This window comes from Sinohyriopsis cumingii, chromosome 9 (genome assembly GCF_028554795.1).
Source record: "Sinohyriopsis cumingii isolate HCF-2022 chromosome 9, ASM2855479v2, whole genome shotgun sequence".
In the NCBI taxonomy this organism is placed as follows: domain Eukaryota; kingdom Metazoa; phylum Mollusca; class Bivalvia; order Unionida; family Unionidae; genus Sinohyriopsis; species Sinohyriopsis cumingii.
In genome coordinates, this window is record NC_142969.1 from 94,017,822 (window position 1) to 94,034,378 (window position 16,557).

At 36.9% G+C, this 16,557-nt stretch overlaps 1 long non-coding RNA gene across 1 annotated transcript in view; it reads right to left on the reverse strand.

Moving 5' to 3' along the window:
- Window positions 1–15,331, reverse strand: part of LOC149792270 (uncharacterized) — a 49,986-nt gene extending 34,655 nt beyond the window's left edge. The window contains exons 1-2 of the long non-coding RNA XR_016423531.1: window positions 15,095–15,331; window positions 13,392–13,544 (exon numbers count right to left, since the gene is read on the reverse strand). This is a non-coding gene — a long non-coding RNA (uncharacterized LOC149792270). The remainder of the gene's footprint in view (window positions 1–13,391; window positions 13,545–15,094) is intronic.
- Between the last annotated feature and the right edge of the window lie 1,226 nt (window positions 15,332–16,557).

A 16,557-nucleotide genomic window follows, 5' to 3' on the forward strand; every position in this document is an offset into this window, starting at 1 on the left:
GAAAATGTATCGTCTAATTAAAGATCAACCTAGATCAATATACAGTGACTTCACGAGCAAAGAATAGTTGATAATGGCTGATGATTGGATCAACAACATGTAACAAGGCTTGTTACTATAATTTCTTTGGATATCGTCCTTAAAGTGTTAAACGAGGTAGTTTAGGGCCACACCATGGATACAATGTGGAATCGGTGTCACTGCGAATCTCAATTTTGCGTAAATTGTGGTGCAAAAAATGCAGAGCTTCAAAATGGTATTATGATTAAAAAAGCGAATGCGTCCAATAAAGGATGCTAAGGATTATCTCAGTAGATTTTCTACTACCATCGCTGACGTTAACGTCGGCGATCGGTAACGGTTTGAACAATGATGGTCTTTTCGTTGATCACATTAATGGCAAAAACCTTTATAATTCTTTACAGAATCTTCAAGTTATGACTCAGAGCCAAACTTGTCTCAGTTGAATAATGGTAGTCATAGTAAATATCCACCGTCAGTTAGCTCTGTAAATACACAGACATGAAGAAATAAAGATTTTCCATCAATGACAGCAGCTGCAAAATATTTTTGTATTCATCCATATTCAGTACAGCTTGTCGCTGAAGGCATAATTAACTTAACATTTTCAGAGATACGATAAAAAATAAAATTTCACATCACAAGAACTAAACAATAATGACTTGTTAGTAAAGCATGATATATTCCGTTTATAAGATCACAAGATATTAATGCGGTACAATGGTATTAGAGCAGAGACAGGTAGAAATAAAATTCCCATTAATTTAATAGTAATTTACAGACAATTTTAATTTATAACAAGCTGGATATCGCAGTAGGCAAAAATTAAATCAGTATATCAAATGCGTTAAAAAAGTGTATTAAGGAAGATAACTCTGCAGGAACTAAAGTCCCTGACTAAACAGTACCGACCACCGCTTATATCCGATAAGTCATTTTTGGATTTACAAGAAAATTCCCGGGTGTTTTTTTTGTTTTTCTTTTTTAGTTGGAAATTTGAACCTGATTTCATAAAATGAACTGTAATCCTGGAAATCTTGGTTTTATGTCCGACCTTAAGGACTGAGGCTTTAAAAATGGTTTACTTTTCAAAATAAAAGTTAGCAGGAAAAACGTATTGATCACTGATAATTCACACACACCATCCATCACGTCGAACCACGTGGTGGTACTCTTTTGCGCCCTATGGGATTCGCCTTGGATGGGGAGTGAACAAATTATAAATGATCAGTATCAATACCTGCTAACCGCACAGCAGTGTGTGAGCTTACTTGGACAGCCTTCTGAATCTCTAGAATTTCGTTTCGTTTCTAGAAATTCGCCGAGAGGTGTGTCCAGAACACAGAGCATTCCACCATGAGGTGAAAACATACCCCCACACCCTTCATGGTAAAAATAGACAGTAAGAGTAATGAGCGCAAAAACAGTCAGAAATAAAAATAGCCAGAAATACACAAAAGCCAGAAATACACATTTAGGAAAAACCCTCATGAAGGACAGTAAAGAACTGTCAGTCAGAAAGAAAATATCCTCATTGAAGGGTACCTTATAAAAGGACAATGAAGAACTTCAGCCAGCAATAAAAAAAAAATATTAAAAAAAATAATCCTCATTGAAGGGACCCCATGGAACGGCAAATAAACTGGCAAAGCGAAAAGGGATCCCATGAAACGGCAAATAAACTCGCAAAACCAAAAGGGACCCCATGGAACGACAAACAAACTGGCAAAATGAAAAGGGACCCCATGGAACGGCAAATAAACTGGCAAAACGAAAAGGGACCCCATGGAACGGCAAATAAACTGGCGAAACGAAAAGGGACCCCATGGAACGGAAAAATAAAACTGGCAAAACGAATAAGCATCATTGAAGGGTACCCATGAAGGGACTCCATGGAACGGCAAAATAAAACTGGCAAAAAGAATAAAACCCCATGGAACGGCAAAATAAAAACAATAAGTCTCATTGAAGGGTACCCCATGAAGGGACTCCATGGTACGGCAAAATGCTCAGCTCTTACGGTCCAGTTTTGCAACTTAAAACATCATGTAAATGTGGTAACATATCAATCACTTATAATAAAGAAATATTTTTATTATATAATGAATCACAAAAATATTAATGCGATTTCTGCGATTGAAAAATTACATGGCGATGGTATACAACTTTCTGATCAACTCGATCCTGAATAATCACAAATGATTTTGAAATGTTACCAGAACGAGAATTTGAATGTAGGTATATGCTTGAGACAGATATCGATTTATCAAATTACTTCAGCGGGCAATGACAAAATCGCTAGCTCGTGTCTGTGATGATACACAAATTGAGCAACTCGTTCCGTTCGCACAGGCGATAGAGAAAATTAGATGTCTAAATAAATATGGCACAAAAGAAATCGTGGGCGCGTGTAAGACAGCTAAGAAAATATATGGAGGACTGGAGTTAACTCCGGGCTAGCGACAGACCGTAAACGGTCTGGGCACTAAAAAAAAAACCATTATAAACCGGCGCTATCTCTGGCCATCCAAACACCGTCCTGATCGATGATTGATTCATATCAACGGTATAATCACGTGATAAGACTTCGATGGCTGCACTAAGCGTTGGCTCGTGTACATTTATTGCTAGATTCAATTCTGCGTTGAAATTCATCGTTGATTTGCTCTATTTGATAACTTCCGGTCGGTAAACCGACCACATTCTAGTCTTCCACCAGTTTTATTGATATACGCATATACCAGTGAATTATTTGCGGATAACCAACCAAACGACTTTGCTTTGATATTTTGCCAGCTGTAATATACTAGCACTCGTGCCAGTGCGATTTTTCTGGCTGGGATGGCAGTGGGGAAGCTAAAAACATCAAACTCAGGCTTCACTGACGTCCCTGATATTATAATAGTTGATGGTGGTGTTGTATTAGCAACTTTTTTTTTCCAGTAATGATTGTGTATGTGTCATTATTATTTTATACAGATTCTAAATGTGAAACACCAAGTGTTGAAACACCCTGAGTGCTAGCACGCGACCTTAAGGTCGGGCGTTTGATCTACGTTCGGTGTGTTAACACTCTGCGTCCTAAGATCGCTAGCGATCGCGCACACGTCATAATAAATATTAATCATTTCCATAACTTCTTGATCTGATATTATAACGTCGTTCAACCATGCAGATATAGATGATAACCGCGCTTGTGCATATATCGCCGCTGATAGCAGCGTTGTGTATTCGTGTAATTTCTCAGTCGCGCATGTTGATAGTTTCTTCGCAATGAGATTAAGAATATCAGCAGCCCTTGCGATAACGGCAACACTGATTCCTATTACTGGTGCTATTATGTACGTCACTGATAATGTACCAAATAACGTCATTGTTCCAGCTACTACGGTGGATACCGCGTATAAAACAATGTCGATAACCATGATGTGTCTGCGTTTTTTGTTTTGTTTTGCCATGTGCGTACCGATGGTATATTCAGCGATTTCAACCACGCACATACTTGTTCATATCTGTAGATTTGTGTGAGACGTTTGACTATCGCCGATATTAACGTTGGTGGGCTTATTATACGAGTATTATTACTCTAAGTGCTAGCACTTTAAGTTTCAACACTGCAAATGCAAATTGAGGAGTTATGAGACAAATTCCAGACACCACCAGTACGTCGTTGCGGTTAAGTCTTTATCTGCTGGTTCCAGTATGAATGTTTCCTCTGTATTTTGATTCAAAATGACTGACAGTTCCGGACAATTATCGGTGGAATGAAGCCATGGAAATGTGGTAAATATCCTAACTCGCGTAGCGCTAAACACAGAAAGTCTGTACATGCTGTGACCTTGAGGGAGTTATTTTGTTGTGACCATATTGATGATCCAGACGCTACTGCGTATACTGCGTTGATGAATGCAGTCGTATGAATTACATTATCTTGAATCTTTGTGATTTTTTCTTCGATTTTTGTGAGCTTCACGACGACTGCGACCATTGATCTTCCAAAGAAATCAGTAGCGACCTTATTTATGTTTCTGCGAAAATTCGTAAACGCCGTTACATGATTATTATATTCAGATCTGAATATGGCCAATCCATCACTGATTGTTTTTAACAAGGATCTTAACGCGATGTCGTTGTTGTCCATGTATTTCTTTGTTCTAGCATCATCGTCTGATTCTGGTTTTCGCAGACGAACAATTTTATTATTGGCCATACTGAGTTTACCAGTCATTGTATCTCCAGCTTTAGCAACACATTTACTAAGGTCAATGTGGATCATGGTGAGTGATACGCCTGAGTCTTTGATTTTTCTGTCGCCTGTAAATACCAGAATGTTATCGTTGGTTGCACCTGGGACTCGCAGGATAATATCGACACACTTCATATTGCTCGTCTTAGCCGCCCATGCTGATCCTGAAAAAACAACAACCTCATCCTGTTCAACCTCGGTGAGGGGTACAATATCAGCGAGCTCATCTTGTGTCACATGTTTTGACAAATCAACATCACTATGTTTCTTAACCCTACCGTTAGCGGTAGATGATCTTCCACAAATATATAGGATTATAAACTAAGGGCTCTTTACAACGACGGCTTGTATATTCCATATACAACTTTATGCGATGGTGGATTAATGGTAGCCCACGACCTTGACTTGACATAACATCTAGAATCGCTAGCGATTCACGACTACATATTGGTGGATCTGTTATTGTCTGTGCTGGTAACGTTGAACACCAGAGTGGAAAACTAGCGTTCCATGGAGTGCTTTGATCGTTACCGATCCGCGCTCTGCTAGCATTCCAATGTACTCGTGATCTTAAGATCGCACCGATATATTAAAAACAAAAATTGGTGGTGCCAATCCGAATGAATCAAAACAAACAACACTCCATGGATCAATAGCATATGCAACCCAGTGAGTACCAAGGCCAGACCAACCATCAAGATTTATGATACCCGTTTGAAAGTGATTTGGTTTGTATGAGCTGATCACGCATGAAAACTCATCTAAAGGTTTTTATCTTAAATCGACAATGTTGTTGTTGTTGTTGTGGGGTTTAACGCCATTTTTCAGCACACGATAGGCCATATATGGCGGCCAGTATTAATGGTGGAGGAAGAAACCGGGAAAACCCCGGAAAGAACCACCGACCCACGAGAAGCTACTGGCATGCTTTCTCACATATCCACATTGGCTGAATCTGAGACTCGAACCGGCGCAGACAGAGGTGAGATGGCAGTGATCCGTAACGGCGAACGCTTTAGACCACTCGGCCACTCGGGGCCCCTTAAATCGACAAGTATCATCAAGTAAATCAAAATTGGACATAGGAAGTTTTAGAGAAACGTTTCTGGTAGTCTCAGACCCCGACCGTATCGTGTTCCTGGCAGTCTTAGACCTCGCCCTGGTGTCACTCGCTTTCTTTTTTTGGAGGTCTTTCCAGAGCTTAAGCTGCTGAGACCATGTCCTGTTGCTTTCTTTAATGCCATCCCGGCAGCAGTTTCAACAGCACAAAGCGCAGCTGCTTTTGTAACAGCCGGAGCTTCAGCGGCAAACAGTGCTGGTATAGCTGCGAAAAGTGGAAATATACCACCGGTCATGTTGATATGACATAATAATATTATGAATGACCCAATTGCTTTGCAATAGACCACGAGTGATCCAATTACATATTTTCTACAGGCGCATCAACGACCATCATTCTTTCACCAACACCTTCGAGATGCATTTTGTGAGTATAACAGCGATTGCTCTATACCAGTGGGAAGTCGTGCTTTACAAGCTCGAAAATGTATATCAACGACCGATTGTCCGAACAAATTCAAGTGTTCCACGTGAGAAAAAGTAGGTCGGATATAATGTTGTAAACTCCAGCTGAGATATATTCATACCGGAATTAGCATCTGATCACGTCCCATTAATGTCATCAAACGATGATACGCACGTGCAACATGATTGTTATCAAAATTCAGCAAAACTTCTTCAGATGGTTCTTGATGTCCGTTTATTCTCTTCACTAACCCCAAGCGTGTCAAACACCATTGGATTTTGCTCCTGTGAAACTACTCAGGTGTCATCCTGAAACGCTATGAATATATGTCATGGTGCTGAACTCCCTGATGTGATGCTATCTGCCATGTAAATAACACAGCGGCATTACTTTGAATACTGTCTGTGGTCATCGTCAACCATAACAGCGTTGATTTACCACTGATATTGATAAAAGAGAGAAGCCTTGTTCTTCAGTCAGCGATGACATCATTGTTGGCATCCACAATGAAAGTTTTGTTAGCATTACTTTACCTGCATCAACTGTATTTGGATGCCATATTGTTGTCGTTGTCTGTGACTTTTCGAACAAGTACAGCTCTATGTTTAGCACCGAAAATAACTTTTTTTTCACATTACGGCAGAATCCAAAGATATGTGATAGTGGAATTGCAAATGAAAATTCTTCATCACCACATAACATCGACCGACGTGCTGCGAATCCTTGGTTAAAATTTTCATTCATCGATGCAACTTCAGTTGCAGCGGCGTTCATTACTATGTTACGGTTCTTTTGGTGATCAGTGGTATCCTTTGTTATGTTACGGTTCTTGCGGTGATCACAGTGATATCCTTAGTGAACATCATTGATGGACCAGCGGACCGTAAATAAACATCGGAATGTCTTGCGAGACCCATTATCGTCGTAGCAACGTCAACATTTTCGAGACACGATTCAAAATTCTTTCCGTCAATCATGTATGTGGCACTGTTAAGCAACGCCATAACACCATTATTAACAAAACCAACTCGATCTCCAATTCCGTACGATGTATTATCTGCTTTTAAAGGTTGACCATCGATCTCAATGAATGCCTCCACGGGCAAGAAATATCTGCTAGCATCATAAACTTGTAGTTCGATTATTCAACGTTCGTCAGATACACGTGCGTGATAAGAATAATACTGAGAATCAGGCACCGATTCATCTTTGAGGACGGGTGCATGCATGTCAAATGCAGCATCAGAGATACACGCTTGAACATTTTATGTTTACTGTTATTTAAAAAGACGTCGAAGATTTACTGGTGAATCAAGACCAGTTCCTGCTATCGGACTTGCTGTTATATTTTTTTTTCTCTCGCTCGGCGTTTTTTTTTCTTTCAATAGCACATCAGCGTTAGCGCTAGCTAATTCTTTCAACCGTTCATTTTCAGCTTGATTTAGTGTATTACTGGCACTGGCTGGCATCACTTCGGTGCTGGGTAGTCTTACTGGCTGCGGTCGGACCGCTTGCGTATTAGTCGTGCGAGTCTTTGTTTGATTGCTGAGAATGATTTACCAGCAACATCACCAACGGTGTCAATATCATTGTCACGAACAATATCGATGGCTTTCATTCCTAGTTACTTTGCAATCGGGATCGGTTTTGGCTCTACCGTTCTCAACAGACCATGAACAATATGACGAGTCCATCGCCGTAGATAACCTTATATGTTGGCAATCGTGAATTTACTACCCTGACCATTGCAGGTCCACGTTGAGCATTGTGTATAATCATTATTTTCTTGTCACTGATCTAATTGCATACTTGACCGTTGTAGCGATTAGTCGCGGTAATAATCATCGGTAATTTCATCGACAAGTGCCCGATAAACACTGATATCCATGATACCCATGATACCACCAGTAAATAATCGCTGAGAGATTGCAGCTGCTTCACTGATGATTTCTGGTGAATTATTGCCGGCTCGTCGCCCACCAATCAGAATTTCTAGTCGATTAAGGTCGGCAAGAACGTTATTGGGACACAGATTGTGATGTAGAGTAATAAGGCCGTTTCCTCGAGTGGCAAAACCACTTCCAGTTGTTTCGTCTGCTTTTTTCTTCCTCGCTCTTTCTGCTTTTGCTTTCTCAATTTGCTGCTTCCTTTCTTCTTCTTTTCGTTTCCTTTTTACTTTTACTTGGTCAATATAATCATCTACTGCCTAGTTAAAAGGTTAAACTTATTAATATCTTCCTCAGATTTGATCTGCGGAGTATCAGTAGCAACGTAATACACATCATTAACCCAATCGGCAGATTTTCTTTTAGAGTTTTGACATATTCAGGTTTTACATGATCACGATATCCATACGCGGCAAAATTAAATAATTGGTCCTGTTTCCTGACAGTGGCAATAACTTTCGGAGTAAATTTAACTATATAAAAAATGTTAGTTCTAACTTTTGACAGCGGCGATAGCTGAACTTCTGTTTCTGGTTCTGGAATACGATCCTACACAGTGCCGATTTCTTAGCGAACTTCATCGATACCAGCTAATAATTGTGGTTAAGTATGAGTTATCTCTCGAAGAATCGTTTTTGGTTTTATAGTTCTTTACGCTATTTTACCTGTTGCTTTAGCGGTTTGTTTCAGAGATGAAAGAAGACGTTTAATAATCTATGTAAATGGTTAAAACAAATTCGCCGTATCTTCTTCAAAATCTACTCGAGTTTCCTGACGCTGCTGTAGTTGCTGTTTGGCAGAATCACGGATTGGAAGATATTTCTTGATTGCCCCTAGTCGTTGTCGAGCTAGTTTTGCTGTACAAGATTCCATAGTTAACGCAGAATCACTCATTGCTATTCATATATCGGCGATTTAATTACGTCACCTGACCGCTCTTTTTTTACCCGCCTCCAACGTTAACGCCGGAGCAGCAGGGGGTGGGGTGGACAGGCCATCATAGGATGTCTCGGGTCATGAAAGATGACTTCCATGGAAATTTGACTCGCAATGTCAAGGGGGTGGGGTAAAAGTGTTGGCTAACCGACACGTTAGAGGCCTCTGTTTATCTTTCTGGACCTTATAAGTCATTTTTGGTAGAAGCGTTGATTTAACAAACGGGACCTTCCTAATGTTGATCTGTTCACCCTCCCTGCTGCTCCTCCTATATGTATTTCACTGTCTACATACTATAAATTAGATATGGGACGTGAGCATGACAAATATATCCATATCTTTAATTAGTAAACAATAATAGCTGAAAAAATCACGTCATAGCCTTAAGTTAAGAAGTTGAAAGGAGCTAATTGAAACTGTGCTCTGCAACCTATACTACCTGTGTTGTTTTTTGGGGTGGTGGTGACCGATTCTTTTCTCTCAAGTCCTAGTAAGAGTTATTGATTTGTTTCGTCTTTCTTGGTGTTAATCTTGTTATGAATATTTGATTTTCATTGTCTGCAAGTTGTGTTTTTTTCATTATATGCTATTGATAATGTGCCTTCATATGTTGGCATTGACCTTGCCCAGAACACGTTCATTTCCTTCCTAAACTGAATCATTGATTTTGGTTTTGTAGTAAACATGTTTATCTCAATCCGAGTCTAGAACTTTGGAATATCACAGTGAATTGCCAGGTCTACCGGTTGTTTATTACACATTTTTTATTATAATTTTAGTAGCAGACCTTCTAATTATAACAATGATTTTATTTTGTAAACCTTATATGAACCTACTGGAAGGTTAATTTCCATAAGGTATTAATGTTTTTATTTATAGAAAATGCTAATTGCAAGCTAAGGTCAAGTAGAGGACTATATAATCTTCATACTGGAAAATTATTTATTCATGCTTTAAGATTAAAGCAGAATCAGTTGTATTATTGTTGTGACCAGCAATTCATTTGGGCTGAAATTTTATTTATTAAAATTATTTAAATCAAATGATTCTTCTCTGGAAATTCAAAGTGATTTTCAATCATAACATTCTTGGAAATCGAGACTTGAATTTATACTGAAATTTCATATAAGGATTTAATCCTTGGATGATATTATTGTGATCGAACTAAAGAGTCTTGGCACAACATCACTACATGGGCCATAACAGGCACATCAACACATTTAGCGTTGTATTTAATTTGGATTTCCACTGACGTTTATTTAGAACTTTTATCATTAGGACTTATGTCTGTAGTTCTAGGAATATTTGGAATTTAATTCGCAATACAGTAAGTTCCTTTTCTACATTTTCACTTTGTGTTCAAGGGAAATGATCTGTTGAATTGTACAAAGCTTGTTGTTGCTCATTTTTTCTATTACTTATTTTAAGACCATAAAGCCGTAATAATCTTCCTTCGGTGTTCTTCTTAATTACTGCTCGTTCTTCATTTTCATTTCTTAATGTTTTCCTTTCTCCATGCTTTTTTCTGCCTTTTCACTGTAAGTTTTGTTACTAATTAAAAGGTATTAATTAGCTATGTTTTGTTGTTTTGTTTTTAGTTACGTTTTTGAGTTGGTGGCAGTTTGTATTTTACAACCATATTTTACATTAGTTATATTTTTGAGGATATTGATGGCAACGGCTACATTCTATTTTGTTCGCTGTCCTAGGGCGGTCTGTTCAACATGGCGACCTTAATTTTGATTGTAGCTTGGTTGTTGATATTTATTTACCTATGTTCAGTTATTAGTTCAATGTTGTACTTTGGTTTAAAGGTTGTAATTTAACTGAGTTTCTTTTGTTATACTTTGCATTTGCAGTGGAGAGTGACCAGGCCCTTTTTAGGTACTCCAACCCAGATCCCTTTAAGGATTGAGAGACCCGGGCCTCTTTGAGATTGTGGCCCCTAGGCCCTGGTTGTATTGAAATATGTAATGCCAAAATAAGCCCATATAATGTATTATATACATATTTAAAAGAAAGTAAGTACACAACGAAGTATAAAAAAATATCTTCAGAATTGTTTATTTAAGAAACTCTTTCGAGGCCACTTAGGGTACTTAACTTTGCCTGTAGCTGAGTTGTTGATAAAATGACTTATCTGTTTACAGTTATTTTTTAAATGTTTCCATTTCTCTTAGTTGTTTTCACATACTCTATTATGCTTTTGTTTGTGGTCCTACAGTGTTTTCCTTATGGGCCCAAGGTGATCTGGGTATGTGCTTTGTGCTCCATTTGTTTTTGTAAGTTCCCAGAACACTGCCTTCTCTTGGTCGTATTTGGGGTATATGTTAAGTACATGCTCGAGCTTTCCAGTGGCCGGGCAGTGTGGGCAGTTTGTACTTGTTGCTACTTTCTTATACTTTTCTGCGCACACCTTTCCCATCTCTCTTCCTGGCCTGTTCTTAATATTTTTATTAAGAACAATTCGTATGGATTCTGGAGAATCGGGTAGATTATTGTCCTAGCTACTTTCTTCTGTGTGTAATATAAGGTTCGATCATAGGTCGAATCATCCCACAATTCCTGCCTTTAGAACTTAATTTTTCCGGAAGATGTTGTTTATTTCTGTGACGCTATAAACAGTATTTCTGAATATGGATTTACTTAAGTTATTTTTTGCTTCTGCGTCTGCTTATGCATTACTCGGTATTAGTATGTGAGATGGAATCCAAAAGAATTTAACTATTTTATTGTCTTGCCTTATCTTTCTGGGGAAATTTTCATGCGTGGGTAATCGTATTTGGTCTACTTTAGATTATTGATCGGATGCCAAGGACAGAAGCACGCTATACGAATCGCTCAGAAGTACCGCTTTGTATTTGGGTAATTTCTGATGTAGTTTAGGACTGCTATAATTGCCAGAAAGTCTACAGTGTAGACTGCGCGTTCGCCCGGTAGTCTTCTTCCAAACGATATACTGAGTTGTGGAATGTCTGCTCCTGCTTTATTGGAGTTTTGTTTTGAATCTGTGTATATCTGGGCATATGCACCGTAATTATTTTCGATGTAAGTATCGATGTTCTTAGCCCTATGGGATCATCCTTTTTAATCCCAATCCTTTATTCTTGAATTCAATGTTTGGAGTTGGACACGCCCAGTGGGGATCTTGGACATTATTTTTCTGGTGTAATTTCTGGGATATCTAGCTTGAACAAAAATGAAGAAAAAGTGACAATTCCAAGAAAGCATATTTGCATGCCAAAGACGGTCTTTCCAGCCAAATGCATCAAAAATGTTGGAGGATTCTTGAATTGTGCTGGTGATAAGAAACTCACATTCGCTAAGGTACAGATTTGCAGTTATTTTGAATGCAAATCTTTATTAAAAACGCCATAAGACAACATCATCATCCTTGTGAGATTTCCGAAACGGTTAAAAATTGATTCTGATCAAAAAGCGGTTCATATCAGAAGAAAGATTTTGTGAAATATTGCCGAAATATTACATTTTCCATTTTTCCATAATTGTAAGAACTTTTTCAAGCCAGAAAGTGTAGCTTTGTTGAATCCAAGAAAAAGCTCATGGAGTGCAGGAAAGGTCACTTTTAGCACCCCCAGATGTTCGATTCTACTGAGAAAGAAGTAACGCACATTAGTTTACGACATCAGTGCAAAATCGTGAAGTGTAAATATCTAAATCTCATCAAAAGGGCCATAACTCTCTGAACATTGGAATGGAAGGTGAAATGTAGTCATTACATATTCAGTTAATGAATTAGGTCCACGGCTTGCTAGGCTATATTGGTTAAAGGATGGGTGACTAGTCCGTAACAAAAACAGCACTGAATCACATCTAAGGCTTGCCAAGCTACGATGGTTAGAAGTGTGAAGAAAGACATAAATGGCACTAAGTTTGGTCCAAGGCTTGCTGATCTATGCTGGTTACTGTTCTGCATATATAATTTATATTGTGTATCTGAAGTTTTGTCCTTTTCGTGACTGAGATATGTGGAGTTTTGTCTACCTAAACCTTCGTCGTGATTTGAAGAGGTAAGAAAACGATTGCTAAAATTGAAGTTCAAGGCCTAACCTCGCTTAAGCATTAGTGGAATTTTCCATTAGTTTTTAACAAATAATATTGCGTCATATGTCATGTAAAATATTTATAAATAAAGTTGTTAAACTAACTTTGTATTCATGTTTTAAGATCAGTTTGTGAAATCAACAGTGTTGTTCAGATATAATTTGAGAGGAATTACTTACTGAAATTATTCAATGGAATTACAAAGTGCTCATCAACTTTGGGATCATTGACAAACTCATTCAGAGACATTCTGGATTATATCATCAGTATATTCAAGACTCTTGGCACATCAGTTCATTCAAGATTAATGGAATTCATTCGAAACATGCTATAGTTTTGGATTTGTGATAGAACATTTATGTTTATTTGCGCTTCAATTAGCAATACTGTAGGTGTCTTTTGAACTTTTTTACTTTGTATTGAATGAAAATTAATTGTTTGTTCTTTTCTGTTGTCTAGTTTAAGACCATAGAGTCTTAACAGATACTAGAAGTGAGAATATACAGACAGACAAACAGAAAACGAGATTTCAACATGTCTCCCACATCTTCATATGGGGCTCCAAAAGAAGCAAATGCAATTGCAAATTAAGTCGCAGTACCCTTGAATATATAAATGAATAATTAAAGAACATATTCATATAACCGCTCACCTCGTCATATAATGGGCAATGAACTTTTTTGACATCATCTGCAGTGACAAGAAATCGGTTTTTATATTCTCTGTGCCAACATTGGTTCAGTCCAGACGATCTGACTCTGTCTTATCTGGCTGTGGTTTGCAATGGACAATGTGCACAGTAATCCTGACAAAAAATAATGATAACGAAAAGAAGACTTGTCTTCTCCTGTTCTCTCCTCTCATCGCGCTACACGGCAGATATCAACCATTTTCATTCTACATACTAAAACGCCAACCCATGAAATTCATAAATAAATGTCTAGTTCAAAGGAAATTAGAACACAACTACTCATAATCTAACTTCAGTTCAAATGAATGTGCAGAAAGTAGTTGTGCGTAATAAAACGTGATAATTGTGGCAAAGTAAATCCTTAAAAAAAGAGCATAATTAAAAAAATTTAAAATTTACATTAAAAAAATTTGAACTACATTTGTTTTTATAAACGCCAATGCCCAGTTTGCAATCAGAAAAAGGTTGAAGTTTAATGATTTTAAAACTATAAAAAGATATCGAATGTCACATATCTCAAGTGGTTTTACGCAAGCGTACTAATACGATTTACACCACTAAACGTTTTAAGTAAAAAAAAGGTCAAAGATTTTCTTTTCTTTTGCAGTATTCTTTTTAACTGAACTTTTAACACATACTGGCTATTAATGTCTATATCATGCAAATTAAAAGAAATAAGCGCATTTATCTAGGACATGCCAAAACAGCCGACTTTAGCTGGCCTAGGGGGATATCCAACCCGTGACCCTTGGAATACGAGCCTGAAATTTTACCAACTCAGCTAACACTGCTGTCAAACAGATTTGGGATATGTGAATATGCAGACGTACGTATGGAAATCAACAAAATACGTCCTATTCTTCTACTACGTTATGAGAATGTTAATTTTATTATTGGAAAACGATGAGAAGATACAATTACCTGGTTCATCAACAACTATCATTACAAGCACACAAAAAATACAGACCTGACAATATGCATTTTTTAATAATGTATAATATGACTAATATCATTTGGAATAATGATGTAAGCTTGACATTTTATTTTTGATTTATGTAACTTTTCAACAACGATGTAGCTTTATTAAACTGTACACATGTAAATTTTGTATACAAAATCAATTATGCATATAAACATTAAAGCCCCTTACCTGGAATAAATTATACAGATTAACATTAAGTTACTATATCTAGAATGAATTATGCAGCGTAACATTAAAATACCTTACTTGGAATCAATTATGCAGATTAACATTAAAATACCTTACCTGGAATAAATTATGCAGATTAACATTAAAATACCTTACCTGGAATAAATTATGCAGATTAACATTAAAATACCTAACCTGGAATCAATCATGCAGATTAACATTAAAATACCTTACCTGGAATAAACTATAAATTATGCAGATTAACATTAAAATACCTTACCTGGAATAAATTATGCAGATTAACATTAAAATACCTAACCTGGAATCAATTATGCAGATCAACATTAAAATACCTTACCTGGAATAAATTATGCAGATTAACATTAAAATACCTTAATTGGAATCAAATATGCAGATTAAAATTAAAATACCTTATCTGGAATCAAATATACAGACTGACATTTAATTACCTTAATTAGAATCAACTATTTGGAGTATTATTAAAAACCCTTACCTGGATTCATTCACGCCGACTAGCATTAAAATCCCTTACCTGGAATCAATTAGGCTAGGCAACTTGACATTAAAACCCTTTGGGGTGATGCATATTCAAATATTCTGTTAGATTAGATTTCGTTGTCCTTTGTAGTCGATGATCTGGGATATTACGTGACTTATCGTAGGCATCTCTCATGACACGACAAACACACAGGGTTTCTATTTCTCTTTCTGATCAATTGGCCAAATCAAGAAGAGACTCATGACCCTGAAATGCAGGAACAAAATACCAAATATGTCACGCAGTAAACAAAGTCTTACAGAATATTCACCATTCCATAACAATGAACAAAAGATGGAACGGAAATGTATAACGATTAAACACTAAAGAGAGTGGTGGAAAAGAAAGCAAAATAACAACAAAATAAACTGCCATTTTCAGAGCCACCCAGAGGGATATATTGAGATAATAATCTTATTAGCCAAAAAAGCTTTTGTCTTTTTCTTAGTGTATTATATATTGTGCTTAAATGTTATCCATGACTGAAGATTGTATTGGTCTTTCCTAAAAAACATATAACATCGATTTTTGACCACGACTGTAGATTACATTTTAAGATAATTATCATTTCTAAGCATGTTTACATGGATTTTTGTCAGATTAATTTGCTAAACTTGAAGTAAACAGACCTGACCTTTTTATATACAAATTTGATTAAATTTCCATTGGAAATGACCTGGGTCGAGGGCAATGTGATGTGTCATAAGTCAGGTGACCGTATGTATACTGAAGTAAACAATTCTTCATTCGTATATTAATACTAATCTTTTAGCTGTATTCAGTTCTATTTTGAGAGGAATTATTTATATAAATTTTCCGATTTAAACTTTGCTATAGGATAGTTGTGAATTCTTTCAAATCCATTCTGGATTACATCATTCTGATGCAGCAATGCTAGTTGTACATCAGCACATTAGAGGGTATTGACACATCAGCACATTTTTGAATGGAATTCATTAGGAACACTATACTTTTGGACTTATGATATAACATTTATTATTATTTGGGATTTTATTCACAGCACTATAAATTCCTTTTTTTATGGGTAAAACTTTAATTATTTGTTGAATTTTAAGAAATTGTTCGATTTACCTTTCCCGTCACTTTGCTTAAGAACATAGAGTCTTAACATTATGTGTTACAAAGAGGTACTGCATGAAAGCCTTGCTAAACATGTGTAAATGTATTTCCTGGTTAAAAAATCTTAGACTTGGAATACTGTTCGATTTTAGGTCTGTTGAATTCTAATATTTTTCTATTACGAATTCAACATCATTTGTGTGGCAAAATTAAAGTCACACACACACACACACACACACACACACACACACACACACGTAGTTAACATAAAAAAGGCCGCCGTAAAAATATTGTGTTGCAAAAGCAACAAAATCTGTACATTATCACAGGGACTCGTA